We start from the raw sequence: 19655 nt of genomic DNA, 5'->3' as shown, positions 1-19655 counted from the left end.
ATATCCTTTTCTCAACAAAGATTGGGTTAGGAATACGGTACAGAAGAAATTAATTTATAGCAAAAATGTTTGCAAAAACAATCTAGAGAATTAACTAACGGTAATAAAAATAGCATGTGATTACATATTGTTATATATTTTATAACATATTCTTTCTTGATATTCACACTTAATCTTCAGAGCAGGTATTAAATTCCCCCACTTTAAAGGTGAGGAAAATGAGGTCAAAGAGCTTATTTGCTTTTCCCAAAGCTAGACACAGTAAGTATGGAGTCATCCAGTGTGTAAAGCTTCTACCAGTATCTTCTTTTCCTAAATCCTGTCTTTTTTTTTCTATGACTATGCTCTGTCAAAAGAAGAAGTAATTTTCCACATGTATAGCACATGAAAGCCTGTCATCAGTTGATTTTTCTGCATGCTCACTCTCACTCATGCCAATATTAGCTAGAGTAAGGTTACTTTAGCGTAAGACGTTTTTTAAGATATTATGCCGTGTTATGTTAAGCAGAGGAGTTTAGAGAGTCCAACACAGAATTGAAAATAGCCATTCTGATTTGCATTTCCATATGTGCAAAACAGTCATGCTTTCAGGTGACTCTCCTAACTTTTCAATTTGCCAAAGTGTGCAATTAAGAAAATGGTGTTAGATTACCTTAGTGTATAAGTGGGTAACCCAATTAGTGATTTCAAAGCATAGTTACTAAATAAGAACATTTAAGAAGTTGCTATCAATTTTATATACCATTAGGTCAGAATTGTGTCTCTATAAATTATTTATTTTTGAAACTGGTTCTCTTAAACATGCACATTTAGTGTTAATTTCCATTTTTTTTTTATCATTTTTCAAGCAAGTAAACTACAATCCTAATACTATGAGTCACCTGCCGTTAAGCTTTCTATGGCCTTTTTTCCCTTTACAATTAGGACCAAACTTCTTAGCATGATATATTAAATAACAAATTTTTCCTGCTATACTACTTTCTCAAACTTACCTCGTGTTATCTTTCTATTTTACGGTATACTGAGGCCAAAATAAATTATAATTGTTCTTGACACACTTTATGCTTTCTTCACTTGCAATATCCCTGGCCCCATATCTGCCTTTCAAAGTTTTACCAACTGTTCAAGAGGAAGGCGGAGTAATAGCTTCTGTATGACACCATTTTTAATTGAATCAAGGATAAGAGTAATTGCTCCTTATTTTTCTTGAATAATCCTTTTCTCTTAAAAATTACTTTTCCTTATAGTTTTCTGTCTATACTGTTTGCTCCAATTTGATTATGAGTTTTTCTTCATTAAGAGCCATATCTTTATCTTTTCTGTATCTAATACAAAGCTAAGACTATCCCAAGCAGTAATTTGTTATTAGTAGTAATATTTGAAATAACTTCTGGAAGACATGGACAAGGTAACACCTGGATGTGTTCAAACATCAGATGGGATAAGTCAGAGATGACTCTATTTATCGACTGGAGAGTCAATTGCCTTATCTACCAGATCCCAGTGATTAAAAAATAGTAGAGGCTATAATTATTTAAAGTGTCTGTAATATGCCAAATATTTTATATTTATTTTTTCTTAAGAATCCTGAAAAGTAGGTATTCTATAACATGTTTTAAAGGTGAAAAACTGAGTTTCAAAGAATAGTTTTTTTCCCCCCAAATCACAGGATAGTGGTATAACTGGGATTTAAGGTCAAATGAATGAAAATCAGAAGGGGTATTGAATAAATCAATAACACCATTCACCAACAGTATCTAATTGACATTTATAGAATAATCCACCTTGCAACAGCAAAATACATATACTTTTTAGGCACCCATGAAATATGTACCAAGTTAGACAAATTTTTAAGAAAGTTGAAATCATACAGAGCATGGTTTAACCACAATATCAAAAGGATTTTCAGGGCTTCCCTGGTGGCGCAGTGGTTGAGAGTCCGCCTGCCGATGCAGGGGACGTGGGTTCGTGCCCCGGTCCGGGAGGATCCCACATGCCGCGGAGCGGCTGGCGCGTGAGCCATGGCCGCTGAGCCTGCGCGTCTGGAGCCTGTGCTCCGCAACGGGAGAGGCCACAACAGTGAGAGGCCCGTGTACCGGAAAAAAAAAAAAAAAGAAAGGATTTTCAGACAGTGGGGAACACCATATAATGATGAACCTGTACCAGTAACTCTTCCTAATTTTGGTATATACCACCATCAGTTCCTGGGGAGGTTTCTAAAAATAAGTCCTCTTTTCTCCTATTAAATATTATAATATTTAATTGTATTGTCTAAATTATATAATACTGTTTGTATATAAAAATTATTACAACTATATTTAAATAGATATATGATAGTAAAATTCCTCTACTCATCCTCTTTTTAGCATGGTTTCACAAAGGCAAACCAACAATGATTATGGAAAAAATCATCCATGGGCACTTGGAGAGTAGATGAAGAGAATGTGTAGAAAAGAATGAATTTATGGAAAAATATGTTCAGATTGGGGAATATCTGTAGGGATGTGTTGATCAACTCCAGGAAATTTCAGAAAGCATAATTTTTAAAATGGCTTTACAAACAGTAAATATACCGTTCACTGAATCTGAAAAGCTAATTTCTTTTGGCAACTCAAAACTATAAAAACAATATTTGTTTAAATAGTCTGTAACATAATTTCATGAACAACTTCCTCTTAACCTTTTAGAAACTAGTTTAATTTCCTTTAAAAATGTATTCTGAGCATACTTGATTGCTAACATTGTTTATTGGAATAAATGCATTATTAAAGTAAGATGTATCTCAGGATTCTGAATGCTCCGCCCCCTCCAAACTTCTGATAAAATAAGCTGAATGGAAATGCTCTTTAGCCAACACCAATAATCTCATAATGAAAATTACCCCCTACTATCACCACATTTTTGTTCTTCAGGCTACAGCTTCTGCACTCAGATCATCAGGTTACAGTTCAAAGTCACTACACCTGAGTTAAGGCTTCGGCTAAAACCTTCCATCTCACCACCTTTCCCAGAGGCAAATAATTTTCTCTTGCTCTCAGGAATGATGCCAGGGTCAGAGAATCTGACTTTAATAGCATGCGTGACAAAAATCTCTAGTCTTCAAGGTTAAGTTTTATAAGAGCCATAAGCAGGGCTAACATGTCTCAGGACCAAGGTTTCCCTCTCCTCCTGTGTTCTAAATGTATTACACTTTTATCTTGGTGTACATCTTCTCACTGCCTAACAAACGGAAGAATTAGACTGAGTTCACTGCCCCCCTCACATGAGTGAGATACCCAGGAACCTCAGATCAAAGAATATGTGCCCCAGATTCTCACACTGTCTGTCCTCACCCCTCAATGGTGTATTATTTGAGCAGCAACTGTCAGGGGAAATTCCTGTTTGTGACCTTCTGGAGCACCTTTTAGCCATAAACAGTTGCTTTTGTTCCAGGAGGTAACAGCTTCCAAAAGCTTTGAGCTTTTCCTGATGCCAGTTACTTCTGGGGTTGGCAGATGTGTTCTAACATCTGCTTTCATGTCATCCCTATTGTCTTTTGTGTCAAACAGCTTCTAGACCCCTTGGAACGGAAGATTATACCTTGTACAACACCAGACCAGCATCTTTCAGGATTATATCTATAAGGTTGATTTTCACTGTTTTGTTTTACCTAAATTTGGGAAACGTGGTATCTAATTTTCACTTGAATTAAAGTAAATTCTAGGTTGAAATGATGAACATACCCTTCTCTGCCAATCTGCATCCAATCTCAAGTGTCCTGAAAACTGAAAATTAGCCTCAATTTCCTCTTGACTACAAATACTCTCCTTCACACTGCAAAAGTACATCTATGTCATTCTCTCCTAGGGAACAGCCCAGAGGATCCTATAGTTCCCCCAGGCTGTCACAGAATTAAACTAACACAATACCTAGGTTGACAGACTTACAGAAAATATTTGTCATTAAAAATATAATTGAGCTATTACCAAGAAACTGGGGCTCTGACTTTTTAAACTCACCTGGCTTTATTCTGGTGTATTTGTTAGCCAATGAGCTTACTCAAAGCCTTAGTAATTGCCACTGTAGTCTTTTCAATGTAAAAGGAAAATGTTAGCAGTTCACACATTTCAAAACAAATTTTAAAATCCTTCTCTACTTAGAGAACAACATTTTATTATTCTCTTTAGAATCACAGGAGAAGATGAATGGTGAGGAAAACAGCTAACTAGCTAGGGGAGAGAATGAGATAAACTTGTTTTGCAAGGAGCTTTGCTTTCATTTCTCTCCTGGTATGTCTTATTTAGGAGGTATCATCACTACGTATTGGGTGGAGGTTTTACACAAGATAATCTGAAGGAAAAAAAAATTTCTTAAAGAAAAATCACCCTGTTTGTTATCTAGTGTTTTACTTTTTACCTGCCAGAAGCCAACACTAAATATTTAGTCTATATTCTTATACACAAATATATTACTTTTTCTTTATGCCACGTTTTGAAATGTCATGGATTTATCTGTTTCAGGTTTCTTCTGAGAATGTCAAGTTGCTTAATTTTACTTCTAATGATTCACATAATTTAACATCTACCTTTTGAGGGAATTATACTTTAATTTCAAAACAAAAGGTTCAGTGATAGGAAATGCAGTCCCGCACAGTTTTTCAGATTATATCAGTACCAACCCCAAATGCTTCATTTTAATTATTATGTATGTCAATTACTTTAACTTTTCCCTGGCTTCTAGTATAGTGTTTGGAACTCAGTTGATGGCTCAACTGTTCGTAATTCTCTGTGAAGCTCATTTACTTTCATGTAGCCTTGGTCTTAACATAATATTATCATTGGCTGGAAGTATACCTCTCTCTTCTTCAGTGCTCTTTAACTCACTTATTTAAAACACTTCATAACATTGAAAGGTTGGCTCAAAGCCCTAAATATTCTTATACAGGAAACTCATACTTCTCTGAGAATCATTGGTAAGGACATATTCAAATTCTGTATTATTATCACATTTTTATAACATCTGTCTCTGCTTGCAGTTAATCTGGAGTTCCTCAAGACTCAGTCCATATATTAGTTTTTACATCTTCAGGTGTACATCTTCAGGTGTACAGTATAGTACTGGGACTCACTGAACAATAAACACTGGGAAAAATAACCAGAAATGAATATAATATTGTAAGTCAATTATACTTTAATTTAAAAAAAGAAATGAAAAAAATAACTAGTAAAATGAATGAATCAAGATATGATTAAAACACCTCCATCTCATTCATTTATTCGCAGATACTTACGGAGCACTTTCTGTATGGCAGGCAAAGGTTGATTATACAAGTGTTAAGGAAGCAGACACATCTGTGCTGGTTGTACTTTAATTTCTATTTGCCTAAGAATGCTGTATGCATTATAACTTAAAGGCCAACCAACATTTTAATTTTGCAAATGTAATTAAAATTGAGCTGTTAACTGAATTCCTAAAGTTGACTTTTCACTCTTGGAACTGCAGCAGAAGAGACAAAGTTGGTTTGGAGGTGATCATGAAACACGTAATAGTGCGTTGGTAAATTTGTGAGATTGGGTTCTGGACTCTGCTATGTATTACCTGTTACCCTGGGGCTAATCAACCTGTCTATGTTCTCTTTTCTTCTCTACAAATAGGAAAATAGAATAATTGCAAACATATCCAAAGGGCTACCATGAGGCTTTAACAAGTTAATGTACGTGAATAACTTGAAACAATGCCTGGCACATGGTAAGCTCTTGATAAATGTTGGCTATCATTATTCTTTACAGGATTATTTGTCACTCGATAAAGGCATTCTAAAGTCACCACATAATTTGACGTTTTATTTATAGAGAAAAATATGGATGCCCTGCCTACAAATGCCCACTTTACAACCTCTGCCACTGCTCTTATAGAGCATATGTCTTGATGTCTTAAATTCCTAATTCTTTCTTGAAAAAATTATGCACAGATAGAAAGGTCTAAAAAAGTATTACTTATTTTGTTTTTGTGGAGGGAGGGTTACCTGATTTTATTTATGGATTTGATTTTGTATTTTGGCTTAAGATCCTCAAGGCTTTCTATAAGAATATGCAGATGGAATTGTTTTGGTCACCAAACCCCCAACTAACAGAAGTAAAATAACAACAAAGGTAACCTTGCAGAAAAAAGGAAGGGCAAAATATATCAAAAAGAAGGCAAAAGACTTTATATTTTATAGAATGATGTATACCCTCTCCTCCACTCCCCTGTGTAGTGCAATTATTTCTCCATTCAAAGACTTGTCTGGAATTATTCAATTGAATCTGAACATGGGTATGCACACACATGGTTACGCGCGCACACACGCACACACACACACACACACACACACACACACACTAAACCATCCTGCCTTCTGTATTATCTCTTTACTCTGCACATGTTTTAGATTATCATTCAGTGTAAGAAAACTTACTACTGTATGTATATGCATTTTTCTCCTTCAAATATATTGGTTTGTCTACTGATCATACCAGCACCAAAACTGTGCACAACACAGTTTTATTGAGCCAAACGCAACTGATCAAGTTAAGTAGAAGTGTTGTTAATGTAAAGATAGAAGTCCAGGGGTCAGAGGCTGTCTATGCACATGTACAGAGTTTGAGTCTCAAGGCTGACTTATGTATGGCTTCAGACACCAAAATCTCTTTCTATCCATTCTTGGAACAGCTTTGGTCCCCACAAAACATCTGGCTTAACTTGACTGCTAAAATTAATGATAGTCTAGTTCTACCTCAGCTCTTTTAAAATATCAAATTCCCAGACAGTCTATGACAATCCAAAAATTGAAAAAAAAAAAGGAAATGGAGAGGACACAGGAAATTTTAAGTTATGCTGTCTTTATATTATTTCTATTAAACATGTACTTATAAACTAATGTGAGCTAACAGTTATACTGTTTTAATGCCTATTAAAGCTTCCTCTAGAGTGTAAATAAAATTGAATCTCCAAATTACATTGGGGACCCACGGGTGGTCAATTTACCAGTTTGCAAAAGGGCATATTGTCACAAAGTGAGTTTTATCAATTCTCAGTGATTCTAAATCAGATGTCAACCTCCATGACTTTTCCTTTAAAATGTAATTGTTCTTTCATTTATAGCTGTCATCTGAGACACAGGAAAAAGAAATTTCAATAGAAAAGAGCTAATTAGAATACACTGTGTATTCTAATATTTCACTGGATTGTATCCAGTGAAATTCTGCTCTGTAGATTTCAAGCTTTCTTGCCTCTGAATTCAATTCAAGGTCATGAGGATATTCAGATTTAAATAAACTTGGAATTATAAAGTGAACCTCCAATAAAAGTAGCAAATTAGTGATTTTTTGCTTCACTTCTTCCAAACTCCAAATCTTAATTATTCTCTATTGTCCTAAAATCTCTTGAGTTCAATATAGTCATGTATAATACATGGGAATTGGCAAATACGGACTGCAAACAGAAATATAACTTTCCTACACACTTTTTGTGACATAATCTAATTATTTCTTAAAAAGAGCATATATGATTGATGATACCTCTCAGGAAAAATTACTAATTTGGAGATACGCATTTACACTTGTTTTACATAAGAGGGTTTTACATTAAAATATTAAAGAAAAATGACAGGTTTTTAGACATTTTGTCCAAAGATATTCAGGCTCAGATTTTTCACACATGTTGTTTCACACATGTTGCTTCACACTCTGAATTTTTAGAATCTCTTCTATAAAGACAAATATACTTGTCCTTGACACTATCTCTCATTTGTATTTTTTTCTAATATCACTTAGATTCTAGTATGTGAGTTCAGGCCTATAGTTTGCAGCAGATAAAAGTAAATTTTATATGTTTAATATAGAAGGTTTGATAATTTATTAAAATAATGATAAACAGTTAATAAATTAATGCATTAAATAATTTTATTATAAATTTATTAAATAGTAAATTATTTTATATGAATGAATTAATCAATTAAAAGGATTTATGGATATGTACCACAAAGAGCAGTTTCAGCTTGCTTTAATATACATTTGTGTACTCCCATCTATGTGTATATTTGTGATGTCCTCAAGATAGAAGGAGAGGCAAGTGGTACCCCGGGAGCCACATCATGTAGCCTCTCGAGCCAATTTTATGCATCTCTTCCCAACTCCACATTCAGAGATATCACATTTATTGCTTAAAAATGGCCGTGGTTTGAGTATTTACACCACAGAAATTGGCAAACAGCTTTAAATCAATTTCAGAGAACTGTTGTTGTCGATTTACCATCAGAGCATTGGTGATACTGTACACCAAAACTAACAGCCCTATAAATAGAAAATTTTGAATTTAATTCTACAGTTACCCAATATTAACTCTTAAAGGAAAATAGTTAAAATTAGTGACAAAGATGTGTGGTTGTTTCATTCTATCCATATTTTAAAGATGGTGGCTATATACTATTTTCCTATGACTTGGGTATAGAATGTAATTAAACCAAAGAGAAATACTTAATTATCTATGGAAATTAACGAAGGTCAATTTGACTTCCACACATGTAATTGATTTTACATTCTGCCTCTTCCATACACACAAATAAAGCTTTTACTCAGCAGGTCCTTTGTGCCAGATAATATGCAAAACAATTTATATATATAAATTTACATAAATATAAATATACATTTATCAATTATTTTAACCCTCAAAATAACTGTATGAGATACATAAAGAAAATAAGGTAAAGTTACCTTCTATAATGATAATTTATAAAGTTACCTTATAAAAAGTATACCTTTTACAAATTTAGAAATAAGGTAAAATTAAGGAATGGTTAATACAGTTCCTTTAATGCATTTGAGTAACTACATTGTTCTTAACAAGTTACTGTTTTTATTTTTATTTTTATTTAATTTAATTTTTTATTTTTTGGGCTGCACAGCACAGCTTGCAGGGTCTTAGTTCCCCAGCCAGGGATTGAACCTGAGCCCACAGCAGTGAAAGCACAGAGTCCTAACCACTGGACCACCAGGGAATTCCCACAAATTACTGTTTGTAAATTCATTTGTTAGAAATTTACAGGAAACTGTAACGTTTAAAAAGGATCAATGTAAATATACGTAAATAAGTATGGGAATTTTTTGTTCACTGCTATATTCTTAGCCCCTAGAATAAAACAAGACAGATAATATAAAATCAATGTTCTTAATATTACAAATTAAAATTAAAGATCATAACTTCCATTGAAATATACATATAAAGTTTTCAATGTGCATTTCTATTCCTTATTTAAGTTAATACACTCAACAGCTCTGTGAGTTATGTATTATTGTGTCCATTTTACAGATGCAAAAACAAATTTCTTTTTCCACTGCCTCTCCAGAATGCTTACCTTACTAATATTGATTCATTAACAGTGGCTACGTAGATAATGATGTGTCTAGCTACATCTACAATATTCCTAGCCAGAATCAAATCAAAGAGTTTACAATTTATAATCTCTACACTGAAAAAATGTAGAGTTTTATGAATAAATCTTTAATTGTAAAAATGTCATATTCTTTGGAAAAGGACAGATTCAGTCTTGTTCATCTTTAACCTCATTAGTGAGGACTCTGACAATGCAAGAAATGTATGATTGTTCACAAAAACATATGAGGTTAGATTAAAGGAAGCTTTAATGATTAAAGGAAGCTGATGAAATTTTAAAAAGGGGGATGTGTTAATCAGAGGTCTCTAGAGAAACAGAACCAATAGAAGATCTATATCTATATCATCTATATATCTATAGGTCTATGAGAGAGTTTAAGAAAAGGGCTCCCATGATCATGGTGGCGGGCAAGCCCAAAATCTGCAGTGTGGGCCAGCAGCCTGGAGACCCAGGAAAGCCGAGAGTGCACAGAAAGTCTGGAGATACTCTGGTGCAGAATTCCCTCATGCTCTGGGAAGTTGGTCTTTTTGTTCTATTTAGAACTTCAACTGATTGAACTAGGTCCACCCACAATATGGAGCTCAATCTGCCTTTTTCAAAATTCACTGATTTAAATATTAATCTCATCCAATATGGATGACGTCTATATTTAAGGTTATGAGAAAGAAAACATGTTAAGTGAAGAAAATGTATCATAAAGTATTAGGGAGTCTGCAGCTCTTAATATCAACCACTGTTGACATTTCACTTTAACATAGTAACTGGCCGACATTGTGTCAGCAGGTTGTGGTAAACTGGCTGCCAGTCTGGTTGCTGGTGAATATGATGAGTGGCAGTCACAGTGGTTCCCCTTTCCCTACCCTTCTCTTGGGAAGGTTTATCTCTTGTGACTCAGTAATGACAACCCCAGTGATAGCTTGTACAAGAAGAGATACCTCAAATTAATAAAAATGTTTTATGTATATAATATGATTTCATGTTTAAAATATTCACCATTCTATATGTCATTTTGGCATTTTCCAAATTCTGTTTTCTGCATTTCTATGGCATATCACAAATTTCCCTAGATTTACTTATAGATTCTAAGCCTTTATCCTCCATGAGGCCGTTTTCTTCAAGTATTTAGTTATCAGTGGCTATTTTATTCCACTCAGTTTTTTCTTTTTCCCCATACATTGTCTTTTTATTCCCTTTAATGGAGTTATCTTTTCTCTAAACTTTGACTAGCAGTACTTGAAACCTGAGGGACACTGCTCATTGGTTTTGTTTTCATTATTGAATATAAGTAATATGTTGTATTGGGAAACAGCCAAACACTAGAAATGATTTGGACTGGAAATCAGACATGCCTGCATTTGAGTATGATCTCTCTACATGTGTGAGTTTGAACAGCTGTCTCATTTCTCAACCCAATCAGTAAAATAACAAGGTAGTGGAAAGAGAAGAGATGTGGAATGGAAATGGGGTGCATCTGTGTTTGTGTGTATGTAAGGTAGAATAATATACCTGCTTTGTGGTATGGGACAGAAAAATATAGATGTATACATAGCATTGTTACAGGGCCTGGTAGAGTAAACACTTTTGGAAGACATCGTTCTCCATGGCACTTTTATACTCCTACATATCTTGTTGGGTATGCCGAGAATGTAAGGCCCTGACCATTCATTCTCTGGGTCTTCTTTCAGAGTTGTATTTACACTGATCAACTTACCTGCAGGACAAGAAGCAGTCTGCTAACATATTATTATAAAATGGCAGATTCCTAAAGCTCAGTGTTCCTCTCCTGCAACAGTAACCACTGCATATTCAGGCATCTGTTTGGGCCCAAGTTATGTCCCTCTTGTGGGACTTGGGGCCAAGGAAGCTGATGTACATACTGATATTCCTGTTCCTTTCTTTGCCATGGGCAAAGAAGTGCTTTGTCTCTGTCCTCGGAGGCTCACATCTTCTGCCAGCCTCCATGAAATGATGAGATGTCTGAGTTAAGTATGAAGTATGTAAAAATCATAATCATGAAGTGCACAGAATCGTAACACTGGGAGAATTCTTATAAATCAAACAATCCAGTTCTTTTAGTTCACCAACTTGGAAACTGAGGTCTAAAAACTGAATAGCAATTTATATGATATAAACAATTGTATAAAGAGTAAAAACTTCCATTGTATAAATGAATTTAAATTAAAATAACTTTTGGAACAATCCTGTGATTAAAAGCTTACTAAGAATTGTTGGTAATGTAGACTTTAAAAAACTACAGATCCGGGGGAATCCTTCGTTTTTAAAAGGTCTATGTGAAGATGGTGTAGAGCAAGTAAATTAATATAATGCACCAGAATTTACCTGCATTTCTAATAAATTTAAGTGTCATGTGAAGGTTTCAGAAGGAAGCCATATGTCATCATAAGTAGGGTTAGAATACAGATTAGGAACAATTTAGCTGGTGAGAAAAGCTAATGGAAAGGTCAAGGTACTCACGAACCATGAGGATTTCAATTTTCCTAACATTTCTCTAGAGACATGAAATTCACAATCTCTAAAGGAGCTTTTAGGTTCTATCTCAAAGACATAGAAGACATTCTTTTTTTTTCACAATGACCAAGTACTAAGACAAGTGAATAGAGAAGCAGCAGTCCTAAGAAAAAAACAAAATAACATTCTTTGGTGCTGCTTAATTTGGAAGGTCTACTGAGTTCACCACATCTAAAGAATTTGAAAGCTATAACAATAGAACCCGCATCCCCTGCAGCGGCAGGCAGACTCTCAACCACTGCGCCACCAGGGAAGCCCGATCCTCATTTTTTAAATAGACCTCAGACATCTATCACAGTAGGGAAGCGCTGCCATAATTTCTTGTTATAAGTTTTCTATTACTGTTTTAGTCACTAAATATATTATTTTGTCATCTACCATATTTTATGCATCTTTATTTTTGGCTCTATTTAAGAAAGCAGAAAAGATATAAATGCTCCACATATAAATCAAATTCACATACACTACAGTTAGCAAAATGGAAAGTTTGGCTGTTTAGAAGCTGCAAATGCTATACAGATATTCCTAAAAATATCAGACTAGAGAGGGGGAGACAGTGAAAGGCACCCTCAGTTTCTAAGTCTCTAAATGCAGGATCACATTTGCCCTGTATGTTTGCATGAGAGATATACAGGTAGCCTGCTGCTTCCTTTTAGTGCTAGAGAAATGCGGAGAAAGGGAATGTTGGAAATTTGGAAGAGCTCAGCTATTGTGTTCACAGAAACCCCGTCCTGGACTCACTGAGAACTGCTCTTAGACATCATTGATCTTGAACATTTGATGGAAAATTCTCTTGGAGAAAGTTGCACCACATGACCACTGTAGGTTTCTTAGAGTCCTTTCATCTGGGCCTCTGATGCAAGTAATAAGGACTGTAAAACTGAATGAATGCCGGGTAATATATGCTAGGAAGTCAGATGTAAAACATTAAAGGAATTTGGACTGTTCCTAGGTCTTTCTTTAATGTAAACATGACCGATATGAGCACTGTCTTGTATGTAATAGTTTAATAATGTTTTACTATTGTATCTACTTGCTCCGTATTGTACTGTATTCACCAATTTAAAAATATACCACATGAATATACTCTATTTTGTTTGTTTTAACTGCAGAAAGGGGGAAACTGTTTTCAATCAAGCAGGCAAATACAGCACAAATGTTTAAAATGTTTATCACAGGGCATCTTTAACATTTAGAATACCACTCTGCCATCTAGAGGAAAACCGAGAGTCTGACACCTAATTAGGGGAAAAGTTAAACTAGAAAGAATTCTTTTTTATTAAGTACAATTATATATACTATTATACTCTAACATGTAACATGATATTAGTTTCAGATGTACAGCATAATGATTTGGTATGTGTATGCATTGCAAAATAATCACCACAGTGAGTCTGTTTACCATCTGTCACCATACAAAGTTAAAATTTTTTTCTTGTAGTGAGAAGTTTTAAGATTTACTTTCTTAGCAGTTTTCAAATTCGCAACACAATATTATTGACTGTTGTTTATTGATTATTGTCCTATGCTGTACATTACATCCCATGAGTTATTTATTATATAACTGGACATTTGTACCTCTTGATTCCCTTCACCCATTCTACCACCCCCCAGTCTCCCTCCACTTTGGCAACCACCAGTCTGTTCTCTGTATCTATGAATTTTGTTTTGTTTTTAGATTCCACATATAAGTGAAATCATGAGGTATTTGCCTTTTTCTGCCTCACGTATGTCACTTTGCATAATATCCTCAAGGTCCATCCATGTTGTTGCGAATGGCAAGATTTCATTATTTTTTTAAGGCTGAGTATTCTATTGTCCATCTTCCTTATCCATTCATTCATCAATGGACACAGGTTGTTTCCATATCTTGGCTATTGTAACTAACACTGCAATGAACATAGAATTGCATATATCTTTTGGGGTTAGTGTTTTCATTTTCTTTGGATAAATACCCAGAAGTGGAATTGCTAGATCATATGGTAATTTTATTCTTAATCTTTCGAGGAACCTCCATACTGTTTTCCATAGAGGCTGCACCAATTTACATTCCCATCAATAGTGCACGAGGGTTCCCTTTTCTCCACACCCTCACCAACACTTGTTATTTGTTGTCTTTTTGATACTAGCCATTCTGACAGGCGTGAGGTGATATTTCATTGTGGTTTTGATTCCCATTTTCCCGATGGTTAGTGATGAGCATGTTCTTACGTACCTGTAGGCCATCTGTATGTCTTCTTTGGAAAAATGTCTATTCATAACCTCTGCCCATTTTTTAATCAGATTGTTTTTTGTTATTGAGTTGTATGAGTTTATTATATATTTTGGATATTAACCTCTCATCAGGCATATGATTTGCAAGTATCTTCTACTCAGTAGGTTGCCTTTTCGTCCTATTGATGGTTTTCTTTGCTGTGCAGAATCTTTTTAGGTTGATACAGTCTCATTTGTTTAATTTTGCTTTTGTTGCCCGTGCCTTTGAGGTCAGATCAGAATTCTTTATGCTTAGGATGTAAACTTGTGGTAAATAAACAGTGTTAAAGTGACACAGACAGTGAGATTTCCCACTAAGCTTGTTAATGTAGACAATAGAAGCAATAATGATAAAAATATAACATTTACAAAATTAAATGGACACACAAACGCACACATGCCAAGCAGCGAAAAAGTAAAATATCTATATATTTTTTCAGCTTTATTGAGATATAATTGACCTGTAACGTTGTGTAAGTTTAAGGTGTATAACGATATTTAAGTGTATATTGCAAAATGATTACCACAATAAGATTAACTAACACATCCATCACCTTACCTTTTTTAGTGGTGAGAACTTTGAAGATCGACTCTTAGCAATTTTCAAGTATATAATACAGTATTTTTAACTATAGTCACTATGGTGTACATTAGTTCTCAGAACTTACTCATCTTAAAACTAGAAGTTTGTATCCTTTGACCACCTTATTGCATTTCCTGCCCCCAAACCAGGCCAGCAGCCATCAGTTAACTGTGTTTCTATGGGTTGATTTTTTTATTTTAGATTCCACATATAATGAGATCATATAGTATTTGTCAAAATATTTATATACTGATCTTTTTTGTTATCGAGACAATAAATAATCTTCAAATAAATTGTATCTGAAAATCATCCTTTCTCTCTACATTTCTCTCTCTGTCACAAAATTATTTGGCTGCAAGTCTGTGCAGTGGAATACAGTGTCTAACTCTTGAGTCTTTTTCTTTCCAAGTGGCTGACCTTCATATTCAGTGCCATAAACGTGTTAGAACATAACCTACACTCTATATACCTTCTTACATACACAGCAAGAGAAAAGGGTGCATTCTCAGATCACTTTCATGGAAAGCTTGATTCCTGACAAACATTTCTAACCTACTACTGTTTAGTTTTTAAATTTTTTGTTTTATATTGGAGTATAGTTGATTAACAATGTTGTGTTAGTTTCAGGTGTACAACGAAGTGATTCAATTATACATATACATGTATCTGTTCTTTTTCAAATTGTTTTCCCATTTAGGTTATTACAGAATATTGAGCAGAGTTCCCTGTGCTATACAGTAGGTCCTCGGCTAAAGATGTGGTACATATATACAGTGGAATAGTACTGTTTATATTTAATCATACTGAAAGGTGTAATGCTTAAAGCATTTTTCTGGACTAGCAGTATGCCTGTCACTTAATATAATCATGCATATATTGACTATATAATGACGTATAGATTTTACTGTATCTCTAACTCTTGTTGTTAGTGCTGTTGCTTGTCTTTGTTCAGCATAGAACATTCCAGTGGAGCAGTTGTATAGGATTTCAGGCAAGAAGATAAAGGGAGGTACATGAAAAGTCACTTACCACTACATTGAGTGAATTTATGTCAGAGAACAAGAAAACACTCAGTAGCTTATAGAAACTCTTGTTGTCTTTTAAAAAGATCTGCATGCAAATTGGCGTTGTTATATTGGTCACCTTGTGAACAGAAGCTAATCCAGTGAAGGTCAATTTGTCTCAAAGCAAATGGGAAACACGTAGTTTGTTGAACTGGCCTATTTGTTCCTTTTATGGTAAAATATACCCCAATGCAATTCAGGTGAAATCTAAGCATTTAAAATAACATCCATGAATAAAATAAAATATGTACTGCTCAAGATAATTCAGTAATAGGATCTACTGAGTCATTACATAAATGACTCTTGAAAACTATCAGCAAAATGCAGTATATTCATGTCCTGTGATACTTCCCATGTGAAGAAAAATGTGCTTTTAATCTGTATTGCTGTCTCAGTACCGTTTCATTGTGCCCCTCTGAATTATCAAGCCTGTATATTTAACATGATCTAAATCTTCTTTTAGGCCTTTAAAATGTGAAATAGAAACACAGAAAAAATATATAAAAAGCATATGTATAGCTCAATGAATTATTATAAGTTTAACAAGGTAAATATTACAAAGTCAAGAAAAATAATTAGGCCTGAACGTCCAGAAGACCCTCATAGGCTCAGATTCAATCTCAAAACCATCCTTCCCCTCAAGACACTATCCTGACTCTTAGAGTAACCATTTCCTTTCATATCTTTATGGTTTTATCATCTGCTTGGGCACCCCAACTCATATGTCCGTCCTACCCATTTTGTTTTAATTTAATATGATTTTCAATATATCTTAATCTACAACTTCCCCTTCTACTTTTTTCATTTCCTTGAAAACCTGGGACATTTGACCTTTACAGTCTCCCACGGTCTGGAGTTTGCTGGTTGCAAACCCATGTGCAGTTCAGTATGTTCCCCATCATCCGTATTTCTGCAATTCTCTCCCCTAGACACAGAGCTTTTATTAGAATCATGCTAAATCTTCTTGGCAAGTCTACAGGTAGTGATGTGTTTTTTCATCAGGAGAGGTATAACTTTTTTCTGTGATTATATCACCTATTGATTTTCAATTGCCTAGATCAGTTGCTGCAAAATGGATGGCAAAATGGCTATAATCAACAGATATACTTGTAGAAAGGGAGAGATGTATACATACACACATTATCTATCCTTTCTAGATAAAAGACTGAAATATTTTTTGCTTCCCCAAAACCACTAGCGGTGATATTACCCTATTAGGATGTTATATGGTATTCAATTCTATAAATATACTAAAATTTAAACATAATTTTATCCATTATTATGACTGCTGTAGTTTCCAATTTGTGGCTGTGATGACCAGAGCTACTAGTAACAATTAAATAAATGCCGTGAAGTGAGCACATTTACACATATCCATTTTGGGGCTGGGCATATACCTAGGAATAGAATTTCTGGATCATAGGGTATTCATATATTCATCTTTAGCAGATAGTGGCAAAGACTTTTTCAAAGCAGTTGTAACAATGTGTTTTTTCCCCCACAATAATTACGTGAATGTTCTGGTTGCTGCTTTTTTTTTGGCCAGTATTTGAGATTTTAATTTTTTAAAAAAAAAATTAATCATTACAGTAGATAATATATTGTCTCATGAAATTTATGTTCAAATCTTTTGTGTACTCTTTTTTTTTTTTTTTTCTTTTTGCGGTATGCGGGCCTCTCACTGTTGTGGCCTCTCCCGCTGCGGAGCACAGACTCCGGACGTACAGGCTCAGCCGCCATGGCTCACGGGACCAGCCGCTCCGCGGCATGTGGGATCTTCCCGGACCAGGGCACAAACCCGTGTCCCATGCATCGGCAGGCGGACTCTCAACCACTGGGCCACCAGGGAAGCCCTAATGATCTTTTTTAAAGTGCTTTATAATAGTTTTATAGATTATGGATAATAATATTTTGTTGCATACCTTTTTTGAATATTTTCCCATATTTTGGATATACAGAATTTCTTAAATGTAATGAAGTTGAATTACCAGGCTCCATTTTTTTTAATTTAAATGCTTTCAGTGTTTTGTATAAAGTTTCATGTCTTTCTATAAGATCACAAAAATATCCTCATATGCATTACTTTAAAAACCCTATTAGTTTCCTGTCTACATTTAGTTCTACACTCTATCTGGATTAATTATGTTTATCCTAACAATTAGGATCAAGAGAAATGTATTTACTATACAGGCTTCCAATTGATCCAGTATTACTTATTAATGAGATCAACCTTTCCCCACTGTATATATGAGGATCTACTGATCTACTCCTAGACATAAAATACTTTTAAAAAAAATAGACTTTATTTTTAGAGCAGTTTTATATTTATAGAAAAAATGAGCAGAAACTACAATGATTTCCCATTTACCCCTCTCACCAGATACCACTACACACAGTTTTCCACCTTGTTAACATCTTGCATTAGTGTAGCGCATTTATTACAAATTATGAGCAAATATTGATGCATTATTATTACCTGAATTCCATAGTTTATGTTGGAGTTTACTCTTTGTGTTGTACATTCTATGAGTTTTGACCAATATATAAAGACATGTAGGCGCTATCACAGTATCATACCTACCTATTCATTCCTCTCTTCCTCCCCACCAACCTCTGGTAATCACTGATATTTTTACTGTTTCCATAGTTTTGCCTTTTTCAGAATGAAATATGGTTGAAATCAGGCTACTATGTAGCCTTTTCAGATGAGCTGCTTTCATATTCAAATAGCAGTATTCATGTAGGTTTCCTTCATGTCTTTTTGTGACTTGATAGCTCTTTATTTTTATCACTGAATAATACTCCATGGTAGGGATTATCACAGTTTATTTATCCACGCACATATTGACATGTTGGTTGCTTCCAAGTTGTGGCGGTTAAGAATAAATCTGCTATAAATGTTCATGTGCAGGTTTTTGTGAGGACATACATGTTTGGTAAATAAGAACTCATTTGGGTGAATATCAAGGAGTGATTGCTGGATCTTGTCATAAGGCTAAGTATAGTTTTGTAAGAAACCACCAAACTATCTTCCAAAGCAGCTGTACCATTTTGCATTCCCACCAACAATGAGTGAGAGGTCGTTCCTCTTGTTCCGCATTCTTTTGTCAAGTTATACTAGGATTTCAGTTCTCTTTAATGATAAGATTGGGAACTGATCAAGCTATATTCTTTTTCTCGGGAAAAAAAAACCCTAGGAAACTGTTCTAATGATGAATCATCATCTGCTTAAAAATTGCTTTATGAACACTGAACTAGATTTTCCTTTCCACAAATGGGGGCATGAGCCTGTGCCCTAGATGGTAATGCATGAAACAACTCCTTTCACTACTCCTGCAGATGCTCAGAGACATCTGGCCTTCCACCTAAACATGAGAAGCTAGAACAGTTTAAATTGAGGTCATGAAGCAGCCAGGAAATGTCTCTCATGCACAGCTTTCCTGGGCATCGAATTAACTGCCTGTGATATTTGTCATTTCTTAAAAACAAGTCCCATAATTATTTGAATAAACATTTAAAATACTCAAAATTCATTAGTCTTCTAATAAATAATTAAATAGGGCTACCGTTGAATCTACAATATACATTTATTAACACATAAAACAAGTTGGAAAGTGTGATTACTTATATTATTTCTCTGAATACTCTGTAAGGGCCATTTAGAAACTAGAGCATTTCCACACCAATATAATCAAATTCTTACACCTTAAACAGTTTTCATATGGCATTTAGGTTAAACGTGCATGGATATATGCATTAAATGATAATAAATATAGTAAATAATATTATTTATACATATTTTATACTTAGATAT

The sequence above is a fragment of the Lagenorhynchus albirostris genome, chromosome 18, assembly GCF_949774975.1.
Source record: "Lagenorhynchus albirostris chromosome 18, mLagAlb1.1, whole genome shotgun sequence".
Taxonomy (NCBI): Eukaryota; Metazoa; Chordata; class Mammalia; order Artiodactyla; family Delphinidae; genus Lagenorhynchus; species Lagenorhynchus albirostris.
Note: the sequence above shows the minus strand (reverse complement) of the source record.